Here is a 13,643-nt window from a genome sequence, read left to right on the forward strand (position 1 = left end):
ATACATTATATGCGGGACACTTATATACATTATATGCGGGACACTTATATACATTATATGCAGGACACTTATATACATTATATGCAGGACACTTATATACATTATATGCAGGACACTTATATACATTATATGCAGGACACTTATATACATTATATGCAGGACACTTATATACATTATATGCAGGACACTTATATACATTATATGCAGGACACTTATATACATTATATGCAGGACACTTATATACATTATATGCAGGACACTTATATACATTATATTCAGGACACTTATATACATTATATGCAGGGCACTTATATACATTATATGCAGGACACTTATATACATTATATGCAGGGCACTTATATACATTATATGCAGGACACTTATATACATTATGTGCAGGACACTTATATACATTATATGCAGGACACTTATATACATTATGTGCAGGACACTTATATACATTATATGCAGGACACTTATATACATTATATGCAGGACACTTATATACATTATATGCAGGACACTTATATACATTATATGCAGGACACTTATATACATTATATGCGGGAGACTTATATACATTATATGCAGGACACTTATATACATTATATGCGGGACACTTATATACATTATATGCAGGACACTTATATACATTATATGCAGGACACTTATATACATTATATGCAGGACACTTATATACATTATATGCAGGACACTTATATACATTATATGCAGGACACTTATATACAGGACACTTATATACATTATATGCAGGACACTTATATACATTATATGCAGGACACTTATATACATTATATGCAGGACACTTATATACATTATATGCAGGACACTTATATACATTATATGCGGGACACTTATATACATTATATGCAGGACACTTATATACATTATATGCAGGACACTTATATACAGGACACTTCTTGGGACGTAATTTGAGGCGTTTTTAATTGAATTCAATGAAGAACAGCTCCAAATTACGGCCGTAATTGACGCCTTGCAAAACGCGAGTACGAGCAATTACGTCTGAAATGACGGAGCGGTTTTCTCCTGAAAACAGCTCCGTCATTTCAGACGTAAATGCAGTTAGCGTGTGCACACCCTAGGAGTATGTTCACACACAATGTTTTCAGCTGAAAAATCGGAAGCAGAACGCCTACAAGCATCTGCCCATTGGTTTCAATGGGAAATACGGCGTTCTGTTGCGACAGGGCGTTTTTTACGTGGTAGTTTTCCAAAAACGGCACGTAAAAAGACGCCCGACCAAAATGAAGTGCACATCACTTCTTGGGACGTTTTTTGAGCCGTTTTTCATTGACTTTATAGAAAAACAGCTCCAAAAACGGCCGTTAAAAAACGCGAGTTTGATTAAAAAATGGCTGAAAATCAGGAGCTGTTTTCCCTTTGTTTAGTAAGCGTGTGAACATACACTTAGCCTTTTGGTGTGTCCTATAAGGCCTCATTCTCACGAGCGTGGCGTTTTTGTGCACGCAAAAACGCGCCGTTTTGTGTGCGCAAAAGCCACTTAACAGCTCCGTGGTGCAGCAGCATATGATGCGCGGCTGCGTGCTTTTCACGCAGCCGCCATCATTATGACACTCCATTTGGATGTTTGTAAACAGAAAAGCACGTGGTGCTTTTCTGTTTTCATTCATCCTTTTGACAGCTGTTGCACAAATCACGCTGTTCGCACGGAAGTGCTTCCGTGCGACATGCGTGGTTTTCACCCACCCATTGACTTCAATGGGTGCGTGATGCGCGAAAAACGGCCAAAGAACGGACATGTTGTGACTTTTTTTCAGCGGACTCACGCTGAGTAAAAATCACGGACATGTCTGCACGGCCCCATAGACTAATATAGGTCCGTGCAACGCGCGTGCAAATCACGCGCGTTGCACGGACGTAATTCACGTTCGTCTGAATAAAGCCTAACTTCTTCCAGCTGCAGAATCACACCCAATATGGCTGCCAGACACTGCTTAGCAATTTGAAGACACCTTTACCTGGCTTGTGAGAGGGGGGGTGAGGTTCCCTCCCACATTTACAGCAGCTGTGAGTCAGGTTGCTTTGCCTTATTCACCTTGCTGTAATTCTGGGAAGTGCTCCCTCTGGTGGCCAACATTGGAAAACATGTCAAATTATTATTTAATTTTTAATACTTTCCACCATACGGAAAAAAAAAAAAAATACAGCAAAAAACTTAAAAAATATAATAGAAATAAGTAACGACACTTAAAAAAAAAAAGGTTTCATTTGCGACACATTCCCTTTAAGGATGGAAGGCAGAGTCACAATAGGTTCAGTTACATATAAGAGGAGGTCATCTGCATACAAAGCAAGTTTACTATGCATTGATCTCACGTTTATTCCTTTTATGGAAGAGTTGTTCCGCAATGCACTAGCCAAATATTCCATGGTGAGCACGTATAAGATAGGGGATAATGGGCATCCCTGTCTGGTACCATTTGAAATATGCAGTGGATCTGATAATAGCCCATTCACGCGGACCTTGGCTGTAGGTTTTGTGTATAAAGACATTATTTTTCCAAGCATGTTGTTGCCCAAACCAATTTGTGACAATGCCCTCCCAAGGAATTGCCAACTTACCCTATCGAACGCCTTTTCGGCGTCTACTGAGAGCAGGCAGGTAGGGATCCGTTGTCGTTGTGCATAAGACATGAGAAGGATGGTTTTGTTTGTATTGTCTCTAGCCTCTCGTCCCTTGACGAATCCCACCTGATCATCGTGGTTGAGAGACGGTAAAATAGGGGACATGCGTGATGCAATGATCTTCGCAAATAATTTGACATCCACGTTGATCAGTGAAATCGGGCGGAAATTAGGGCAAGACGTAGGGTCCTTCCACGGTTTTGGTAGTAATGTGATGTGTGCCTCAAGCGACTGTTGGGCGAAGGCGCATGTTGGAGTGATGGAGTTGAAAACCCTTGTTAAAAAAGGAATTAGAAACTCCTGGAATGTTTTGTAGAATTTGTTATTGAAACCGTCAGGTCCCGGACTCTTTCCCAATGGAGAGTCCTTAAAAACTTGCAGCACTTCGTCCTCTGTGAAATCGGACTCTAACATATCAGAGTCTGCATGGGAAAGAGTAGGGACTGAAGTCTCGTTCAAATTCTCCTCTATTTTGGACTGTAATGTTTCCACTGGAATGTCATGTAATCTACCCTTAATATTGTATAGGGAAGAATAGTATTGCTGGAAACCCATGGTGATGTCCTTGTGATCAGAAACCACCTGCCCTGATGCTGTATGTAATTTAGGGATATATGCAGCCTGTGATCTGGGATGCAGCGCCCTTGCGAGAGGTCGTCCACACTTGTCAGCGAGTTCATAAAAGTACTTCCGATTCCTGTCTCTATACCTCGTGTATGTTTGGTCGAGCAGCTCCCTAAGTTGGTTCCTAGCAAGGCCGAGTTCTGAGAATGTAGTGAGGAGTTGCGTGCGTTTATGTTGGATCTCAAGGACATTGATCTTATCTAATAATTTGGTCATTTGGGCTCCTTTCTCCCTCTTCAGGCGTGACCCATGTTGAATGAGAACTCCTCTTAACACACATTTCAACGCCTCCCATTGCAGTGGTAGGGCTGTTGTGTCAGCTGTATGATTAAGAATGAAGGACTGAATAGAGTTCTTCATTGCGGTCATACAGACTGTGTCGTTTAGGAGGTTGTCATTCAGCTTCCAGTTCTTAAAATGTTTCGGCTTATCTGGGATATCTAAAATCAGATACACCGGAGCATGATCCGACCAGAGTACATTCCCAATCATTGTGGTGGGTTTCCATGTGAGGAGATGGTGGCTGAGAAGGAACATGTCAATTCTACTATATGAATTGTGCAACGCTGAAAAGTAGGTGTAGTCTTTTGTTTGTGGGTGAAGTGTGCGCCACACATCAACTAACTGCATTGTATGTAATGTAGATGATAAAGCTAACAAATGTGACCTAGGTACCGAGCTTTTACCAGACGAAGAGTCAAGATATCTGTCCAACACTAGGTTAAAGTCGCCTCCAATTACCAGCAGCCCTTCTGAGAAATCCTCCAGCCTACACAACAATGACCTGCATACCCTAGCCTGATCCTGATTAGGCAAATAAAAGTTAGCCAACGTAATCACCTTGCCATGTAGAGAAATTTTGACAAATAAGTAGCGACCCTCCGTGTCTGACGCCGTCGCTAGTACCTCGTGCAATAGGGACTTATGAATTGCAATACTAACCCCTTTGCTTTTGGACTCCGTATTCGTGCTATGATACCACTTGGAGTAATATTGAGTGCTAAGACGAGGGATGTGTGCTGTTTTAAAATGGGTCTCCTGTAAAAACAAGAGTTGGACCCTCTCTTTATGCATGTCATAAATGATCTGTGCGCGTTTTTCAGGAGTATTAAATCCCCTGACGTTCAGAGTGCACATCTTTAGGGAGGCCATCCCCTCACACAAAAAAGGCGGGACGGGGGGAGGAAGGGGGATAAGTTTAGGTATAGGAGAAATTAAAACAAAAATACAAAGAAAACGAACTTCGAAAATAAAGTATAGAATAAGGGTGAAAACCCACTCTCTGATGACTAAATCAGAGAGATATTACAAACCAAGTAACACTGGCGAACCAGTGAATCCCTAATTGGAAGAGTGACTAGTCAGGAACCCAGCGAACGCTTAGACTATCACCCCAGCAATATTACTGAAAAAATATATCAGGAAGAACAACATGAAATAATACAATATGAATAAGTATCAAGTGAACAGTATAATATAGCACCAAAAGGAGCTATGGAGAACACCCGTTAAGCGGTATTATCTAAGGCAGTATGGTATGACACATGAGATGGTGCGGAACCTTAAATATACATTCAGAGGCAAATATTGGAACAGTGTACCATTAAAGTGACACACTTATGAAAAGTGCTAATGAACCTCGTCTATCTCTAACCGGAGCACAGTTGTATAAAAGCATATCACGTCAAGGTATTCGTTCTAGATTCTCTCAAAAAACATCATGAACCCTCAACCTGTGTCCCCATAGAATGAATAGAATACAAATAGGTAATCATGAGAGTTCCGCATCAAAGCCGGCAAGGGCTTATCATTATGCTACCTGTGGGTGAGTATTTATACTCACGACCACCACTTAATTTTCTGGAACTGGTTCCATCTGTCGTCGCTCCTGACGCCGTCCACGCAGGGCTGGAGATCTGCCGCGCCGACCTTGGTGCGCTCTTTGGGGAAGAAACGGAGTTGAGGGCCAGTCCAATATGGAGACTCTTGGGATGTCTAACGCCTCACAAAACTCTGGAATGTCGGCTAGCTCCCGGACGAAGAAGAAAACGCCATCTTTCCTGACTTGAAGCTGGAACGGATATCCCCAAGAATATGGAATCCCATTCTCACGCAGAACATCCAGTAAAGGGCGCAAGTTCCTACGTTTATCCAAAGTAATTTTGGAGAGATCAGATAAGAGTTGTAGTTTCGTCCCCTCCCATACAATATCGCCTTTATCTCTGGCTTTTCGTAATATTTCTTCCTTCAGCGTGAAGTAGTGAATGCGGCACAGGATATCTCTCGGCCTATCAGGGTCTGCGTTTCTAGGACCCAGAGTGCGGTATGCTCTATCAATTTCCAGAGCAGATTCAGGCTCACGTCTCAGGAGAGAATTGAATAGGCCCTTCAGGGTAGGAACTATAGAGGCAGTGCTATATGTCTCTGGCAGGCCACGAACACGCAAATTATTCCGCCGGTTGCGGTTTTCATGATCTTCAGCAATATTAAACAGCATATGGATTTGCTGAGTATGTTGCTCCAGTGTCGACTGATGTGCTGCTTGTGCCTGAGAAGTCGCTGTAATATCTCCATCCATGCGCTGTACCTGGTCTGTAAGCTGAGAAAGATTGCATGTCAGCGCCTGAATCTCAGATTTGTACGTTGTCTCCAATCTGCTCACATAAGCTTCCATGTCTCCCTTTGTTGGAACTGCAGCAAGTTGTTGTTTTAGCTCCATAAGCATATTCCCTGAAACAGAGATCATATCTGTCGCAACCATTTGCGTGGTTAGGCCTGTGTCATTCTTCTGAGGCGACGGGGAGCTAGGAGAGGAGTTTTTGGGCTGGAGATGGGGGAGCTATAGGAGAAGCGTCTTGTACTGTGCTTCCATTTCCTCTGGTCCAGCGTTCAGGGCCTGGCGGCGCCATCTTGGATTTCTCTCCCCTCACTGTGTCGGCAAAATACCTGTGAATACCTCCGGTTAGTGCCCTCGATTGTGTTCTGGACGGTGTGCCTCTATGTCTGGGTGTTCTCCTGCTCATCGGGGTGCCGTTTGCCTCTGCCTTCTCATGCTAAAGAGCTTGCTGGGATGAAGTCTGTAGCGGAGCTCTCAGTCCACACGTCCGCTTGGCGCCATTACCAGGCCACGCCCCCTTTCAGACGTAATTTGAGCCGTTCTTCATTGAACTCAATGAAGCACAGCTCAAAATTTACGGCTGTCAGAGAAGCCTTGCAAAATGCGAGGAGGAGCATTTACGTCTGAAACGAGGCAGCTGTTTTCTCCTGAAAACAGTCTGTCTTTTCAGACGTAAAAGCCAGCTAGCGTGTGAACATACCCTTAGATTTAAGCCTCTTGCAGGGCTTCAAAAGAGACTGTCAGTATAGCAATATGCTGCAATACATTAGTATTGCAGTATATAATGGAAGTGATCCAACGATCGCTGGTTCAAGTCCTCTAGGGGGACTAATAAAAAAAAGTAAAACAACTGAAAGTGATCCCAAAAAAATTCAAAGTTCAAAAACCCCCTTTTCCCATAAAGCAATCTTAAAAAAAAAAACAATGAAAGTTAACATAACTAGTGTCGCCACATCCGTAAAAGTCCCAACTATCACAATATAGCGTTATTAAACCAGCTTGGTGAAAGCCGTAAAAAAATATATATAAAACATGCAAATTGCTGTTTTTTGGTCACCTTAGCGCTCCAAACAAATGGAATAAAAAATGATCAAAAAGTCGCTTGTACCCCAACATGGTATCGGTGAAAACTACAGCTCGCCCCGCAATATTTAAGCCCTCACACCGGTATATTTACAGAAAAAATAAAAAAAAGTTATGGCTCTCAGAATAAGGCGACACAAAACTTTTACTTTTTAGCAAATAGTTGTATTTTTTCTAAAAGTAGTGAAACATAAAACAAAACATAACAATGTGGTATCGCCGTAATCGTATCAACCTGTAGAATAAGGTAAACATGTCGTTTTTTTACCGCCTGATGGACGCCGTTAAAACAAAATCCACCCAAAAATGGCGTAATTGCTGTTTTTTTGCCTATTTCACATCACAAATAATTTTTGATTCAGCTTCCCAGTATATTATGCTGTAGAATAAATGGTGCCATGAAAAACGACAACTTGTCCCGCAAAACACAAGCCCTCATATGGCTACGTCGACGAAAAAATACCAGAAAAGTTATGGCTTTTGGAAGGCGGGAAGGAAAAGGCTAAAATGAAAAAACTCAAATTGGCCGTGTCCTTAAGGGGTTAAAGCTTATTCAGTATACGGTAAAAATTTCTATAACTTTCTAATATACTTTGTGTTTCATTGTTCGGTCATGGATTTTGCTGCGTGGGTCCCGCCGCAAAATCGGCCGCAGAATTATTCTTGCCGTCAGCAGGAATTTTCCTACTCCCATTCTCTTCAGATCGGGCAGGACGCTTCTTTTGTCCTCTAGCTGAAAAAGTCTAAAAGCTAGCGGGAAAAAGAAGCATCCGCCTCCCACTGAAATGAATACAAGGCGGAATTTTAGGGCGGAATCCGCCGCAAAAATTCCTCCGTGTGAACATGGTCTAAGTCACGTCGCAGACTACGGCCACATATGGGATATTACTAAAATCTGCAGAATAAGTAAAAGTACAACTGGGCGTGTATTATGTGCGTACATCGGGGCGTGTTTACTACTTTTACTAGCTGGGCTTTCTGATGAGAAGTATCATCCACTTCTCTTCAGAACGCCCAGCTTCTGGCAGTGCAGATCTGTGACGTCACTCACAGGTCCTGCATCGTGTCGGCACCAGAGGCTACAGATGATTCTGCAGCAGCATCAGCATTTGTAGGTAAGTAGCTACATCGACTTACCTGCAAACGCCGATGCTGCTGCAGAATCATCTGTAGCCTCTGGTGCCGACACGATGCAGGACCTGTGAGTGACGTCACAGATATGCACTGCCAGAAGCTGGGCGTTCTGAAGAGAAGTAGATGATACTTCTCATCAGAAAGCCCAGCTAGTAAAAGTAGTAAACACGCCCCGATGTACGCACATAATACACGCCCAGTTGTACTTTTACTTTTCAACACGCCCAGTTGTACTTTTGCAAGCCTCATTTGCATAAATACGAAAATGGTCATAACTTGGCCAAAAATGCTCGTTTTTTAAAAATAAAAACGTTACTGTAATCTACATTGCAGCGCCGATCTGCTGCAATAGCAGATAGGGGTTGCAAAATCTGGTGACAGAGCCTCTTTAAGGCTCAGAGCCCATTTTTCAAATCTGACATATTTCACTTTATGTGGTAATAACGTCGGAGTGCTTAAACCTATCCAAGCGATTCTGAGATTGTTTTCTCGTGAGACATTGGGCTTCATGTTAGTGGTAAAATTTGGTCGATATATTCAGTGTATATTTGTGAAAAATTGCAAAATGTAGAGAAAATTTGGAAAAAGTAGCATTTTTCATAATTTAAATGCATTTGCTTGTAAAACAGACGGTTATACCACCCAAAATAGTTACTAGTTCACATTTCCCATATGTCTACTTTAGATTGGCATCGTTTTTTGAACATTCTTTTATTTTTCTTGGACGTTACAAGGCTTAGAACATAAACAGCAATTTCTCATATTTTTAAGAAAATTTCAAAAGGCTTTTTTTTAAGGTACCTGTTCAGTTCCGAAGTGGCTTTGAGGGGCCTATGTATTAGAAACTCCCATAAAACACCCCATTTTAAAAACTAGACCCCTCAAAGTATTCAAAACAGCAGTTAGAAAGTTTTTTAACCCTTTAGGAATTTCATAGGAATTAGGCTGGGTTCACACGTGGCGGAATTTCACTTAAATTCCGCTGCGGACCCTCCGCAGCGTTAATCCGCAGCGGAGCCGTTTGTCCATTGACTTACACTTTAATTTAGCAGTGTTCGTTTAGACGAGGCGTAAAATTCCGCTGCGGAGCATAGGCTGCGGAGCGGAATTTGGTGTCCGCAGCATGCTCTGTCTGTTGCGGAGCAGTGGCGGACTCATGGCGGAATTTCTCCATTGACTTCAATGGATATTCTAATTTCCGCAATGAAGTCTGCAGCTGTCATGCACATGTTATGTGTGCTGCGGATGCGTCTTGCTTTTTTAACTTGACATTTCTTCATTCTGGCTGGACCTATGTATTTCTAGGTCTACAGCCAGACTGAGGAAGTCAATGGGGCTCCCGTAATGACGGGAGCGTTGCTAGGAGACGTCAGTAAATAGTCACTGTCCAGGGTGCTGAAAGAGTTAAGCGATCGGCAGTAACTGTTTCTGCACCCGGGACAGTGACTACCGATCCCAATATACAGCAACCTGTAAAAAAAATTGAAGTTCATACTTACCGAGAACTCCCTGCTTCTGTCTCCAGTCCGGCCTCCCAGGATGACGTTTCAGTCTAAGTGACGGCTGCAACCAATCACAGGCTAATAACAGGCTGCAGCGGTCACATGGACTGCCGCGTCATCCAGGGAGATCGGGCTGGATGCCGAAGGAGGGACGCGTCACCAAGACAACGGGCGGTAAGTATGAATTTCTTTGACTTTCACAAGGGAAAGTGCTGTCCCTTCTCTCTATCCTGCACTGATAGGGAGAAGGGAAGTACTTTTACCGCAGTCCGCAGCAGCTAGTCCGCATCAATTTACTGCACATTTTGTGCAGATCCGCAGCAGAATCTGCAACGCAGATTCTGTGCGGCATTGATGCGGACAGTTGCGGAGGAAATCCGCCACGTGTGGTCATGCCCTTAAAGCAAAGTGGAGGTGAAATTTGCAAATTTCATTTTTCTTGCTGAATTTCAATTTTTTTTTCTGTAACACGGAAGGTTTTACCAGAGAAACACTACTAAATATGTATTGTCCAGATTCTGCAGTTTTTAGAAATGTCCCACATGTGCCTCTAGTGCGCTTATGGACTAAAACACAAGTACTAGAAGCAAAGAAGCACCTAGTGCATTTTGAGGCCTCTTTTTTATTAGAATATATTTTAGGCAGCATGCCAGGTTTGAAGAGGTGTTGAGGTATCAAAGCAATGGAAACCCACCAGAAGTGACCCCATTTTGGAAACTACACCCCTCAATGAATTCATGTATGGTTGTGGTTACCATTTTGACCGCACAGTTTTTTCACAGCACCTATTTGAATTGGGCTGTGAAATTTAAAAAATGAAATGTTTTCCAATAAGATGTCATTTTTGATAACATTTCTTATTTTCACAAGAAATAAAATACCCCATTTTGTTCCCCAATTTGTCCTGAGTACGGCAATACCCCATTTGTGGTGAAAAAACTCCTTCTGAGCCCTCCCATGGGCCCAAACGGCAAAGTAGCGCTATGTGTTTGTTGGAGTCCAGATTTTGCTGGATTGGTTTTCGAGTGCCATGTCGCATATGCAGACCCCCAGGGGTATCAAAGCATTGGAAACCCACCAGAAGTGACCCCATTTTGGAAACTACACCCCTCAAGGAATTAATTTATGTTTGTGGTTACCATTTTGACCGCACAGTTTTTTCACAGCACGTATTTGGATTGGGCTGTGAAATTAAAAAAATGAAATTTTTTCCAATAAGATGTCAATTTTGATCAAAATTTCTTACTTTCACAGGGAACAAAATACCCCATTTTGTTCCCCAATTTGTCGTGGGTGCGGCAATACCCCATTTGTGGTGAAAAAACTCCTTCTGAGCCCTCCCATGGGCCGAAACGGCAAAGTAGCGCTATGTGTTTGTTGGAGTCCAGATTTTGCTGGATTGGTTTTCGAGTGCCATGTCGCATATGCAGACCCCCAGAGGTATCAAAGCAATGGAAACCCTCCAGAAGTGACCCCATTTTGGAAACTACACCCCTCAAGGAATTAATTTATGGTTGTGGTTACCATTTTGACCGCACAGTTTTTTCACAGCACGTATTTGAATTGGGCTGTGAAATTTAAAAAATTTTTTTTTTTCCAGTAAGATGTCATTTTTGATCAAAATTTCTTATTTTCACAGGGAACAAAATACCCAATTTTATTGCCCAATTTTTCCTGAGTGCAGCAATACCCCATTTGTGGTGATAAACTGCAGTTTGGGCCCATGGGAGGGCTCAGAAGGAAAACACCACCATTTGGCCTACTGGAGCTTTTCTGGTGCTATGTCATGTATGCAGAAGCCCCTGAGGTACCAGTACAGTTGAAATCCCCAAGAAGTGACCCCATTTTAAAAACTACACCCCTTAAGACATTCATCTAGAGCTGTAGTGAGCATTTATGATAATGCACAGCAGATAATACAGTGTGAGATTTGCAATTTTCAGAGACTTTGCACCTCTTTTGACTTTTTCCCTTCTTGCCAGTTTGGGGAACTTCTTCTGGAAAGTGTTGCCCTGGTACGATGCCTGTGGCCTCGCTTCCAGAAGTACTGGGTGCCCCCTTCTTGGTCCCTAAAGATTAGGTTCTTGATAATGATGTGCACGGGCAGCTTCTTATACCACACTGCATGGCGCTGTAGGGCTTCAGGACTTGATCTGACAAGTCCACCCCTCTCATGTACATATTGTAGTCCCGGATGCAGTCTGGTTTGGGGGTCTCTGTACTGGTACCTCGTACAGGTACATGGGTACTGGTGTGGCATCTCTCTTGTCCTTGTACGTGACACACAATATGTTGCTGCTAGATTGTGCCCTGCGCTCACCCCTTCTTGTTTGCCCAAGCAGAGTCTTAGGGAGGCCTCTCAGATTTCTTCTAGCAGTGCCACATGCCACAGGGCTGAAAGCGAGGCAGTTGAAGAGTGGGACGCTGGTATAAAAATGATCCAGGTAGAGGTGGTAACCCTGGTCCAGCAGTGGGTGCACCAAATCCCACACAATTTTTGCATTAACTCCCAGTAAGAGGGGGGGGGCATTCTGGGGGCTGAATACTGGTGTCCTTCTCTTCATATATCCTAAATCTGTAGGTATACCCTGATGCACTCTCACAGCTTATACATCTTCACGCCATACCTTGCTCTCTTACCCGGCAGGTACTGGCGGAATTGAACCCTCCCTTTAAAATGTACCAAGGACTCATCAATAGAAATACACTTCTTGGGGGTGAATGCTTTGGAAAACCGGGCACTGAAACGGTCTAATAGGGGTCTCCGTTTATACAAACGGTCAAAACTGGGGTCATCTCGGGGTGGGCACGACTCATTATCAGTATAATGTAAGAAGAGAAGTATTGCCTCATTTATTTATTTTAAGGTTCCAGTTCAGTTCTGAAGTTGCTTTGAGGGGCCCATATATTAGACACCCCCATCAAACACCCCATCTTAGAAACTAGACCCCTCAAAGTATTCACAACAGCATTTAGAAAGTTTATGAACCCTTTAGGTGTTTCACAGGAATTTAGAGCAAAGTAGAGGTGAAATGTTAAAAAAAATTTTTGTCAGAAAATCCTTTTTATACCATATTTTTATAACACAAAAGGATTTATCCGAGAAACACAACTTAATACGTATTGCCCAGATTCTGCAGTTTTGAGAAATATCCCACATGTGGCCCTCGCGCGGTAATGGACTGAAGCACCGGCCTCCGAAGCAAAAGGAGCACCTAGTGGATTATGAGACCTCCTTTTTATTAGGCACCATGTCCGGTTTGAAGAGGTCTTGTGGTGCCAAAACATTGGAAACCCCCCAAAAGTGACCCCATTTTGGAAACTAGACCCCTTGAGGAATCCATTGTAGTTTTCTTGGGGTGCATGCGACTTTTTGATCCGTTTTTATTCTATTTTTAAGTGGCGTGGTGACTAAAAAACCGCAATTCTACTATTGTTTTTTTATTCTATTTTTTTTACCGCGTTCACCGTGCGCTATAAATGACATTCACTTTATTCTGCGGGGCGATACGATTACGGCGATACCAGATGTTTATAGTTTTTTTTTATGTCTTATGGTGTTTGCACAATAAAATACGTTTTGTAAAAAATCATTTACTTTTTGTGTTACCTTATTCTAAGAGCCAGAACTTTTTTATTTTTCAATCAATAAAGCCGTGCGAGGACTTATTTTTTGCGTAACGAACTGTAGTTTCCATCAGTACCATTTTTCGGTACATGCAACTTTTTGATCTCTTTTTATTCCGTTTCTTGTGAGGTGAATTGACCAAAGAATTGTGATTGTGGTACGGTTTATTATTATTTTCTTTTACGGCGTTCACCGCGCGGGATAAATAACGAAATAAATTTGTAGTTCAGGCCGTTACGGACGCGGCGATACCAATTATGTATAGTTTATTTGTTTGTTTATATATTTTTATTAACCCCTTCAGGACTGAGCCTGTTTTGGCCTTCAGGACGAAGCAGATTTTTAAAATCTGACATGTGTCACTTTA

The sequence above is a fragment of the Rhinoderma darwinii genome, chromosome 12 (genome assembly GCF_050947455.1).
Source record: "Rhinoderma darwinii isolate aRhiDar2 chromosome 12, aRhiDar2.hap1, whole genome shotgun sequence".
Classification (NCBI taxonomy): domain Eukaryota; kingdom Metazoa; phylum Chordata; class Amphibia; order Anura; family Rhinodermatidae; genus Rhinoderma; species Rhinoderma darwinii.